The sequence below is a fragment of the Buteo buteo genome, chromosome 12, assembly GCF_964188355.1.
Source record: "Buteo buteo chromosome 12, bButBut1.hap1.1, whole genome shotgun sequence".
Classification (NCBI taxonomy): domain Eukaryota; kingdom Metazoa; phylum Chordata; class Aves; order Accipitriformes; family Accipitridae; genus Buteo; species Buteo buteo.
This window is the reverse complement of record NC_134182.1, coordinates 28349463-28362054: the sequence shown is the minus strand read 5'-3', so window position 1 is coordinate 28362054 and position 12592 is coordinate 28349463.

Genomic DNA, 12592 nt, shown 5'->3' with positions numbered 1-12592 from the left:
TTTAACTGAACCGTTCTTGAAGAAAATAGAGATGTTTCAATTGAAATTTCATTTTCTAAAACAGTTTCTTCAGGCATGCAGGGTTTATGTGGCAAATTTGTCACTGGAACTGCTTCTCAATAAGCAAAGCTTTTTTACAGCTAAAGGCACCTTAGTCATATCACTCTCCCCAAATAAATGTTTTCTTTCACAGTGCTTTAGATAGTGCAATGAAAAAGGCTGTTGGACAGTTCCTGACTTTCTCTGATACCCTTTGGTTTTATCTAAAGCAGATCATAAAAAAACTTCAAAATTTTCAATGTAACAACTTGTCAGGGGAGCCATGGCATTGCTTTGGGAAAGCAGATATGCTCCACCGGCAACTCTGATTCCTGCTGTGCTAGAGCAGGAATCCCATACTTCTCACATGATCTGGTCCACTAAAACTATTATAACGCAAACTAAACCAGGATCTAGCCATAAAGAAATGCGAGATTCCTGCACTGGTGCAGTTCTAGCTTGCTTTGGAGGTGATAAAGGGCTACGTATATCTCCAGGTCTCCTTAGAGAGGGATGTGACTAACACGACACCAGCTCTCTCTCTGAGCAGCAGCCCAGGACAAGCAGAGCTAAGGTAACGCGGCTCCTTCTGCAGGTGGAAGATGGGTGGCCAGCGGTTCTCGTGTTCTTTTCAAAGTGGTTTGTCAGTCCTGGAGTCCTCAAAGCAGAAAGCCTGCTGCACTTGCTGATTACCTGCTGTGCTGCTTCTAGCCCGTGCAGTTGTGTGAAAGGAGAGGAGTCACTGCTAGTGTCTTCTGAATGAAGCCAACAAAGGTGAAAGGGGGGCTTCACGTGTGCATCAAAGGGATGGTTCAAACTAGGCTCATGGGTTTCAACTATTAAGGTTTCCTTTCAGGGAGCCTTTTTTACCTCTTTACCCCTTTCACCCTTACACAGCCTGAAACAAGGCACCCAAATGCCGGACTTCAAGAAGCCACGACTGAGTTGCCGAACCGCTCCTGCTGGGGCTCACCATAGCTTGGCAGGAAGGTTAGGAAGGGGTTCAAGCCATCTCGGATGAGAAAAAAGCCTTTCCCGCAGCCGTGATGCCAGCCCTGTCTTCTGCCCCAGGCGACTGGGGGGCAGCAGCGTGGGGGGGTCAGATGCACCTTTTGTGGGGTTCCCATCTGGTCCCAGCGTGGCTGATGGCTGGTACGGGTCTTCCTTTACAGTGAGATAAATGACATGAATCGGACACCCCCTGCCAAACAGGGCACAGGCAGGTTTTTATCAGGCTCTAGCGAAACGTGCCCAACTTCCAGCGCCAGGAAGGGACGGGGGGGAGGAGGAGACCCTCTGTTCCCAGTGAGTGCCTGAGTGACACAGCGAATGTGGTTTCGGCTGGCTCCCTCATGTTTCCCAGGTCTGAACGGTCATTACTGTTAGCTCAAGCAAAGCCAGGGTTTTCCTCCCAGAATAAGAATAAAGCCCCATTAAACCCACCTAATGACAACACAAATCATGTCGAACAGAAAATGGCTTGTGTTCCCTACGTGGGCTTCTGAGGCTTGTGGGTTTTGTTCTGGCTCTCCCATTCCTAATTTGCCTGTGGGAAATGCTGCCTTCCCCCAGCCCTCCTAGCACAGGCACACAATAGCTGCTTGTTTTTCGCCTGGAAGGAATTGCTGAGCCTTTAAATAGCTGGGATTGAGTTTATTTTTCTTCTGTACTTCAGCTCATTCATTACTGTGGTCATGGCATCCTAAAAGTGAAGATTTCCAAGAGCATTGGAATTTTCCTCCTTTTTTTTCTGAAAAGATGCTCTGCATCTTAAATTTTGTGCACCAACCCTCACACACTAATCCTGCAGCAAAGTGTCAGCTTCTAACAAATTAATTCACATGCCATTAAGCAAATATGATCTGAGTAGTGAGGACTGGCAAGAGCTGATGGCAACGTAGCTGGCTCAAACGCAACTGTAAAGGTCAATTACTTTTTATGTCAGGGAGACTTGGAAAGTTCAGTGAAAGCACTGAACAAGAACCGCCAATAGTCAGGGTGACCGGCTGAGTGGAGGCTGCTTGGGCTGGCTCTTACCTCCAGCACTCCGGAGTCGAGGGCAGAGAAATGCCTCAAGGAGTACCCCAGCTTTTGAGGATGCTCTCACCTCTGCAATTGCTTTCTTTAAGCTGCTTTGCCCTTCCAGGAGCCTTATGGCATTTGTGTGCGTTAAGAGGTTTAAAGGAAGGACAGTCTCCGTGGCCCAAACCGCTGCCTCTGCCCCACGGGTCCCCGCACAAACGCTCCTCCGGTGAAACGGCCATGCCGCAACACGCGCGCAGGGATGCCACGCTCGCCTTGTGCTTTCGGAGAGTACAGATGAGCGTGGCATGGGAACCTGCAATGGATCCTTCAGAGAGACAGACAGCCTCTAGCACCTCTCCAGGTTGCACTGAGCTTCAAAGGTGTAGTGGTTGGTGCCAATATTGCCGAGATTGTCTTCCAATGAGAAAAAAAGGCTTTCATACTAACTATACTGCTGTGATCATTTATTGATAATATATTAATACTGCAGAATTAAACCAAGAACAAACAGGAATCTGTTCAGAGCTAGACTACACACCTTTCTGGTCCTAGCCTGTGGCATAACCTGTACGTAGCACAACCAGAGCAATCAGCTCCTCAGAGTCATCTTTTTCTCCCTCACTCTGTCTTCTACAGATGTTCAACTTCCTAAATAGTCTCTGAGGGCCTGCCTTTTACCTGCAGACCAAGTAACCCTATAGGTCATGACACTCTTCCCTGATTGTGTCATGAGCTAATCTATACTTCTTCCTTCTGGGAAGGTTTACTGAGAATGTCTTGCAGTAGCAGCAAACCCCCAGAAACGGGCTCTTGTTTAATGTCCACCAGTGGTGGCCTTTGCAGCGTATACCTGGTAGCCTGGAAAAGCTCGATTCTGTCCCTCCTTGCAGACTCCAGGGTGACTTTCTGCCATCTTTCCAAGCCAGGCTGTTGCCTTCAAGCCTTGTCCGCAAGCTGGAGAAAAGTGCTGAAGTAGGCTACTTTTCAGCTGATCACCTTCATAAATTTTAATCTTTCAGTTTTATAGGAAAAAACCCACCCTAAAAGCGCACCTCTAGTGAGTGTCAGCTTGATTTGGAGAAGCTAGCCTTTGAGAAACATTGGAAACCCCATGTCTATAGGCAGCTGGAGAGGCCAAAGAACCTGATTAGCAGCTCTTCTAGTTTTTCAGCTGTGGAAGCCTATGCTGATGACATCATACTTCCATGATGACCTCAGGATAAGGAAACATTTTCCCTCCCATCTGAGCAGCCCACAAAAGCTCTTCTGGTGCGCTTTTCCCAACAGCAACTTGCTTTTGGGACAAGAGTCATGGGGACAGACTGTCCGCAAGGTTAAATCTCTGCCACTGGGGTGCTGCAGCAGAAGCAGAGGGTACCCTGTGAGGAGACCTGAGCCAGTGCTACGCAGCACTGGGCCACGCAGACGAGCAGGACGGACTCTTGGAGACCCAGCAAGGGACTTTGAGGGCTCCATCTCAGTTCCCCCCTCCCCAGAGCATCACCTTACCCTTACTTCAGAAGGAGCCCCTGATGCAACTGTTCTAGCGTTAAGTGACCTTTCAGCATGAGGGAGAGCTGCCACTCAGACCAAGGGCTAAAGCTGCTTTTAAATTTAAAACCATGTTTTAAAGTAACATACTCCACGCTGGTGCCTACAGTGTCTGAAGAAATGCAACCAAGAGCTGCAGCTGAGCCTGGGTCAGACAAGTCTCCTCTCTCTACCCAAATGCACAGATAAAACCTCTAGTTATGGAAGAGCATTATAGGGGTTTGTGGTTCCTCAAGAAACACCACCTGCCTTGGGAGTGAGATGGATGTGGGGAGGCTTGAGAAAGCCCAGCCATCACACCCCTCTGCAGTCCCTGGTGCCAGCATCCCATCCGCAGGGCCATGACAGAAAGGCTAGGCAGAAGCGCTCCTGGAGTCTTCTCCAGCATCTCTGTCCCTCCCTGTGGGGCCAAGGCCACGGGAGGGAAGGGTTCATCCTGGCACTGCCTTTATTGCCCAGGCAGCAGGCACGGGGGGCAAACACCACGCTCCCTCCCACCTCCCTGGTGCAGGCGTAGGAACTGCCTGCCTTCAGGGGGGGCTCCCCTCCACTCCCATGCTGCCAGACTCTGATAAGCGAGCCTGAAAAATTACAAAGTTGGGCTCAAAACTGAACGGGGAATGAAATGGCATTCCTGTGAGCTGCACAGCAAGCCTGGCTCCTGTACTAGTCCCACGCAGGGGATGGGAAGGGGTGGGATGAGGTGGGGTGGGGTGGGATGGGATGGGTAAGGCTCTACTGCAGGTTTTAGTACAGGTGCTTAAGGCACTCAGTCAACAACCTGATTCACTTGGACAAGCAGCAAATAAATAAATAGCCTGGCTTTTATGCTTTGTGAGGAAAGAAAGGGCTTTTCTAATGTTTGCATCATGCAATATTCCCATTTAAACAAAAAGCTGGGGTTCTGCTAGCCTCGCCATGCTTATATGAGGCTTGGAACAAGAATAAAGGTGGAAACTGCTTTTTCTGTGGTAAACTCCTGGCTGTGGGGATGGGAGAGCTCAGGCATCACGAGGCTAAAGGACAGACTTGAGTCACTCATCCCTCCTGCGGGCACAGGGATTGGGCTCAGGAGAATGCAGGCACGCTAAGCCACATATAGCTCCAGTAGCCAAGCAAAGGAGGAGTCACGGCAGACAGGCTGAGATGGTGGAGGTGCCTGCTCTGCCCTGAGGCGCAGAGAGGGCCTGGCCACCAAGGCCATTCGAAGCAGTCGCTGCTCTTTGCTGGCTGGAAGAGCTTACCTTCGAGTCTAGTTAAGTCCAAAAACCACCCAGAGAAAGAGCACCTCATCTACATCTGGTTGCTGAAAGCTCAAGGAAGTCCATGAGCCCATTAAAAAAATATCACCTGGTGCCAGGCACTAATTCTCCTGATACAAGTCAAAGTCTTTGATTATGGAAATGCTACAAGCCATCCCGTGGCTGATCCCAAGTAAACATCCAGCCGGCACCACCGCATTTCATGTCGGAGTAACAGTGCTGGGACACCTCAGCCATCACCCCCAACGAGAGAGCAGCTCTCTGCTCCCTCTTCTTGCCAATCCCTTCATGGTCTGTGGCTGGAAAAGAACACTTTCCAGGCAGGACAATTCAACGAGGACACAGCACAGGCACAGACAGATGTTCACCCGGCTCATACTGCTCGTACTCAAAAGCCACAAGGATGTGTTTGTACCTAGTGCATTTAAAGAGAAGCAGGTAACGTAACCTTAACATGGAAATGCCAGTGCCCTGGTTTTGGCTGGGATAGAGTTAATTTTCTTCTTAGTAGCTGGTACAGTGCTGTGTTTTGGATTTAGTGTGAGAATAATGTTGATAACACGCTGATGTTTTAGCTGTTGCTAAGCAGGGCTTATCCTAAGTTAAGGATTTTTCAGTTTCCCATGCTCTGCCAGCGAGGAGGTGCGCAAGAAGCTGGGAGGGAGCACGGCAGGACAGCTGACCCGAACTAGCCACAGGGATATTCCATACCATAGGACATCATATCCAGTATATAAACTGGGGGGAGTTGGCCAGGAGGGGCGGAGCACTGCTTGGGCATTGGTCAGCAGGTGGTGAGCAACTGCATTTTGCATAACTTGTCTTCTCTAGTTTATTTTATTTTATTTTGTTTTATTTTATTTTATTCCTTTTCATTACTAGTAGTAGTAGTAGTAGTAGTATTACATTTTATTTTACTTTCGTTATTAAATCGGTGTTATCTCAATCCATGAGTTTTACTTTTTTCTGATTCTCCTCCCCATCCCACTGGGTCAGGGGGGAGTGAGCGAGCGGCTGCGTGGTGCCTAGTTGCTGGCTGGGTTTAAACCACGACAGCCAGCAAGTAAGCTGGTAAGACTTCACCAGAGCAGATATTTCTGGTAGCATTTAGGAAGAATTCCAGGAATATTTGTAAATTAAGTGCGAGACATATAGGACTGGTATTCTAAATATACTTGTTTAAAAAGTTAACCTATAGGAGTACACTAGGAGCAGCGGAATAAATGAGTGAACAAAACATGTCATCTGAGCGGGTAAGGAGTCCAAAAAGGAAGGGGGACATGTACATTCAAAGCTGAGCACAAATCCTTCCGTCACTGCTGGGGCCTGGGAACGCTACAGCGGTGGGAGGGGAGGGTGAAGACATCTCGAGACCCTTCCTCCCTCTGCCCTCCTCCCCCGGCTGCGGGACAAGCTGCCCAGAGAGGCAGGATGAGGCGGGATGACGAGGACGGGTGGCAGCCGGGACAGGCACTGACCTGGGGCTGCTGGCCGTGGACCCAGCTGAAGCCTCTGGGCCCAGGCTGGTCCGTCTGATGGCAATGAGCAACGTGTGTGCATGGGCAGACGGAGGGAAGCCCGGCGGCACGCAGGGGGAAGGACAAGCAGGTCAGCGGTCTTCTCTCCTGTATGTGCTACGAGTCATTTCTTGGTTTCCATGGAAACCAGCTGCTGCAAAATTGATGTTATAAAAAGGACTTCCAAGATTAAAGCCAAGAGATTTGCTTTGCTCTAACAAAAGTAGAGGGACGTGTCACTTCATCGCCCTGCGTGTGGCATAAAAACAGTGTCAGAGAAGTTGCAAGTACCCCCGAGACAACCTGCCGGCAGCGAGCTCTGCATCGCCTGCCCTGCGTTGCTGAACAAACCCCAGGCAGGGGAGAGGAGGAGGAGGAGGAGGAGGAGGAAGGAGCAGGGACTTCCTGGTCCCATTAGCTCCATCCAGGTGGGTACAGCTCGCGCCAGTGCAGGAGGCAGCGCTGTTGCCACCTCTGAGGGCTGAAAGCTATAGTCTGCCCTGGAAAAGCCTGGCCAGCAGAAGCAGTAGCAAGGTATGATTGCGTGGCGAGACCTCCAAGAGGCTGCAAGGACACTATGCTGCAGCACGTCAAGTGGAAGGAGAAAAGGCAGCAAAGGCAGGTTAGAGACAAGCGCAGTTATTGTGAAGCTGCCTGTCCCCCTTACACGAATATTGAACTGGGGACAACTGTATTCAGTGTCTGCTTTGATATCTGATGAGGCCATCAAGCGGTCAAAAATCAGTCTTGTATGAAGATGAAGTTTGGGTAGGCCAACTCTTATGTAAGTTGCTTTCAGAAATACATGTACTATTGAATAAACCAAAGTCGTGCCTCGCAGAGAAGCTCCGTAGCAACAAAGTGAGCCAGTCTTTGATGGAATAATTGGCAGGAAAACGTGCAAAACTTAAAAAGCTTAACTCTCCCTACTTATTATGAATTACTCAATCAAGTTGCATTTGGAAAGAGTCCATGAAAATAGGCATTTAGCCTAACGAGAAATGCCACAGCCCAGGTTAGGTAGCACGCAGAGGCCTGTGTTTAATGGTCAGAACCAATGGTGTGAAGACAAGCTGTGGCCACCATGACAGCAGCGACTCACATCTCCTCTGAAAGGCAGCAGAATGGCCACATGGACTGCACATGTTCAACTCAATGCAGTGCTAGCACCTGCACATAATCACTTCAGTGGAAGAACAGCCTTCCCAATGGATAATAATCAGGCGAATCAGAGAAAACATCTGGAAGCAGATGTTAGCAGGGTGGAATTCATTCTTAGCATGAGTTCTGATAAATTTCTAGAAGTTGCTCCAACATTTTACAAAAATGTAGTCAAGAATACAGAAATGCGGAAGGCAGCCAAATCAAACATCAAATATTTTTGTTCAAGTCCTGCAAATGACAGCTGATCATAGCACTAACAAACGAGTGTTCATTATTGAAAAGTCCCCATGTTCCTCAGTGCAGTGAAAGCTACGTGACCTTGGAAGCTTCCCGTGAATATTTTTCTGTATCTCTGCTGTGAAATCCACTCAAAATAACTATACTGGATTACCCATGACCCCATTTCTGGAAAGACTCCGACAGCAAGGCTCTACAAAACTTGAGGATGTAAAATTAGAAATCCTGGGAGCTCAATTCATGCTCTGTTGTGGAGTGTTTCATCTCCTTAAGCAGCGTTAAAGCGCTGCTACGCAGGCCTCAGGAATATAAACACTAATTACTGTAGCCCTGTAACTGAAGTCATCAAGAACTTTACAGTACAACTAATAAGCAATTAGATGCTAAATTAAGAAGTAGAACATGATGGTCTATAGTCCGTCGAAGGAAGAGCAAAGCTCCTCAGAAGACAGATATGGTATTTTATGGAAGAAACAGGTAGCTCTGAAGTCTAACTTTGGTATCTGAAGATACGCAGTGTGAACAGACGCATGGTGCTGCCAGTGACTTGATTTTACATATATGCTTAGCCTATCAATAAAATGATTAATTAGCTGAAAAGAACAGAACGGTCACTCCATAGGTGAGGACAGCAAAAGAAGATTGCATTATACAACATATAAGGCAGTGATTAAATGTATAGAGAGAGGAGCTGTGGCTTGGGTTCTTCAGACTCAAGCTGCTGGACAGTCAGGACATGACTCAGTTGCCTACATACTGGCACCAGGTCCCTCTTGGTTTAGCCACCCAAACATAAAGTACTTTTCCAGCTGATTTAGTACTGTCATGGGAGTAACGAAACTCACACATACTTGAAAGGAACTTGTTTGACATGGACAGGATTTGCAAGATTGAGTAAGCTCTCCATTGTGTAGCCTTTCCCAGATTTCCTTCTGAACCCTCCTACCAGCTCACGTCACAAGAGGCTCAGATGCTCTTTGGAGCCTTGCCAGGGAAGGTAGAGGCTGATGTGAGGGAATCAGCTTTCCAACCTACTACCTTTCTTCCTGGATGAGCAGTTTGTCTCAAAGTACTCCATCTCCTCTGAAACCCTCTCACCCACATGGGTGGCATTCCTTGGGAGAACAGCTCAGTCACTCTCCTGATGAGCTTGCAAAGTGTGTGGCTTCATGTTTGTCATGGTTTAACCCCTGCCAGCAACTAAGCACCACACAGCCGCTCACTCATTCCCCCCCACCCAATGGGATGGGAGAGAGAATCAGAAAAAAAAAAGTAAAACTCATAGGTTGAGATAAGAACAGCTAATAGAACAGAAAAGAAGAAACTAATAATGATAATAATAACAATAATAAAATGACAATAATAATAATAAAAGGATTGGAATATACAAGTGATGCACAATGCAATTGCTCACCACCCGCCGACCGATGCTCAATAAGTTCCCGAGTGGCAATCCCTCCCAGCCAACTCCCCCCAGTTTATATACTGGGCCTGACATCCCATGGTATGGAATACCCCTTTGGCCAGTTTGGGTCAGCTCTCCTGGCTGTGTCCCCTCCCAACTTCTTGTGCCCCTCCAGCCTTCTTGCTGGCTGGGCATGAGAAGCTGAAATATCCTTGACTTAGTCTAAACATTACTTGGCAACAACTGAAAACGTCAGTGTGTTATCAACATTCTTCTCATACCAAATTCAAAACATAGCACTATACCAGCTACTAGGAAGAAAATTAACTCTATCCCAGCTGAAACCAGGACAATGTTCCAGCTGGTCCAGCCATGGCTTAGCACTTAGGAGCTGCTAGGAAAAACATAGTGCCAGGGTGTTGTCTAAATGGTTAGGGCCAGAGCAGAGTCAGGACATGGGTCCCATAGTAAATAAAGGTCTTGGACAGCCATCAGGTTTTGCATCAAACCAAGGATTTAGGGAGGAAGCTTGGTCAGAAGTTAAACTGATGTTGAGAAGACAAGGCAGGAGCCTGGACAGAAGATGAGAGGGACTCAAGGAAACCCTAGAGGAAAGGCTATCTGCCTTGTAAGGACCCACTGAGTAAAGGATAGGTTTGTTTTCAAAATCTTCTTTATTCTTTCTTACACTGTAGTTCAGAGAGTTGTGTTGTCAGGCTTAATTGCTCTTCTATTCTAAATAAAACAGCCTTGAACAGCCAGGTGAAGAAAAGTGGAGAAGAGCAGCGTGAGGTCAGCGCACTGGGTGACGCATCCCAGCAGAGGCAGCAACACTGGCTGCTCAGGGGTGCACGTCCTTACGTTCTTTTTTGCTGTCGAAGCCTCTAGTTGCCCCTGAGACAGTCAAACCCTCAAATCAGGATATGAATGCTCATGTCTGACTCCCAGATTGTTCAGCTGGTCTTTCTTACCCCTGTTCAGTCAAACACATCAGCTTGCAAACCAATTTTCAGTCTAGAATTTGCTTGATCCACAGTCTCTATGGGAATGGAGACAGTGAGTTTCAAAATTGGTTCCCAGTGTTCCTTTCCAATAGCAGCACACAAAGTACTGGAAGATCACCCATCAGCCTTGTAGAGAGCATCTCGTGCAACTCGTTAACTGAAAATTGTCTGAGACATTGACAAATCCAGTTTGATCACACAGTGATAACTGAACTCTATCCTGAAGCACAATAGCAGGGCCTTCTGATAGTGTTACTGAATATTTTCTCTGTAGCTTTCTCTCGCAACACCGAGGTGTTCTTTCAGTTCACCAACGCTGCCATGCAGCTGCGGTCCTACAGCAGTAAGACTTGAGTATCCTCAGCAATGTGAGAAGAAACTGGGGCTGGCAGATATACATCCAGAATTGCTGCAGGCAAGTCAAGCAAATGACACATAAGAAATCCGTGTATCCTGATGAGTGATAACACAATAGAGGCATTTTATTTTTTTTAATCTGACTCATGCATTCACTTCCTCTGTCTGAGGGCAACACATAGGTAAGAACAACTTCACTTCCACTAACTGGAAGAATTTTCCCCCAGATGGAACTTCTTTGGTCAGTGACTGCTGGCAAGCAGCCTGGGGAATTTTGAATATGGTTTTAGAATAGTTTCTGAAGCAGGAAGGGACCTTCAAAAAGGCAGTGAAACTGAATATTTCTGAACAGATCAACTAAGCCTGGACTAAGCATGTTACCTTCTAACCATGGAAGATCAATGATGAGATCTGTAGGAGGGGGTCAGCACTGCTGGGTTGGGGTGAGAATCGTACAGTGGTACCAAGAAGTCTTTGTGGTGTTTGGACACTTTTGCTGACCCACTTCTGTAACTACATGTCTGATCTTTGCCTAGAGCTGCACACTTCCCTAGTATTTGTATCCTGTGGGGGACCTGGAAGAGGCAGAGAACATTGCCCAAGGGTTGCTGATGGCCCCTCCTGACCCTGGATGAATAGCTGTCCAGAACCTTCCATGGAAAACAGAGGTGAAGATATCTGCATGCCTCGGTGCTTCTTCCCGCAGGAGGCAAAGCTTCTGGGGCAAAAGAGGTCTGCCTATCAGGACCCCACTGAGGAGGGAGCATGGGGCATGTATGGTCATGAAGCTGTCAGTGGAAGGATAGGTGATCTCTCCTGAGAGCTGAAATGGGGCAAAGACAGAGAAAGCTTTTGATCATGGAGGGGGAGGAGGAAGTTTCTTGGCTGGGAAGGTTCCTTCAAACCGTCTAGGGCAGGAGCCACCAGCTCTGCCTCTGACCTCTCTAACCTTTATCAAATTTCCCATCTGTGGCTGTTGTTTTCAGACCCTTTATCAAGTTTCTCTCCAACCACCCCATTTCCCACCAACTCCTTTTGAAGGAGCATTTACACACACTATGTACCAGCTCCTTCCCCTTTCCTGTCAGCTTGACACAAAGCACCATAAAAGCAGTCTTCCACCACTGCTTTCTACAGGCTGGAATACAGAAGCCATCATGGCCACCTCCTTCTCTCTGACAGGCTAGTATGCTCAAGGCTAGTGAGGGCAGGTTACCCAGAGCTCTGGAGAAATGTGGGATGGCTCCTCAGGGCTCTCGAGATGGTTGTTAAAGCCCCGAGCCAGGTGGTGACACAAGGAAAGTCAAAAAGGACGCAGGCAGCCAGTGAGGATGGGATGGTGGGTCGCAAGCCAACGGGGGAAGTGTCTTGCTTCCTCGCCAAGGTTGTGCCGGGCACAGCACTCATTCAGAGGCTGTGGGGAAGACTGGCACTCGGCTTCTTGTCCAGGGTCCACCCTTTCGCAGGGAGACTATGTTCAGCTTCCACAGTGCATGTGGTAAGGCCAGAGGTAAACGCAGCGTAGGCAGACATAGCTCTGCTAGCGCAAAGGTCCCCCAGGAATAAGCAAAGCTGTAGCAAATTCTTGGCTTGGAAGGTGAAAGGGAGACCAACAAAGCAGCCAGTAGCAGCTCCCTGTGAGAGAAAGTGTCTTGCTGGCTGGGCACGACAAGCTGAAAATTCCTTGACTTAGTCTAAACACCACTTGGCAACAATTGAAAACATCAGTGTTATCAACATTCCTCTCATACCAAACTCCAAATACAGCACTACACCAGCTACTAGAAAGAAAATTAACTCTATCCCAGCTGAAACCAGGACAGAAGGGAACACAGTTACAGCTGCTCTTCTGTGGATCTAAAAACCAAGTGAGACTTCACTTCTTGGGGCTCCTCCAGCTAACCTGCTTGGACTGCTCAGGTTCCCGCTCCATGCAGACAGCCCCAACCAGCCTGACTCACAACAGGAGACATACAAGGTATGGTACCTGTCTCTCCAAATCACAGCTTTCTCAGAAGTTTGATTTACTCT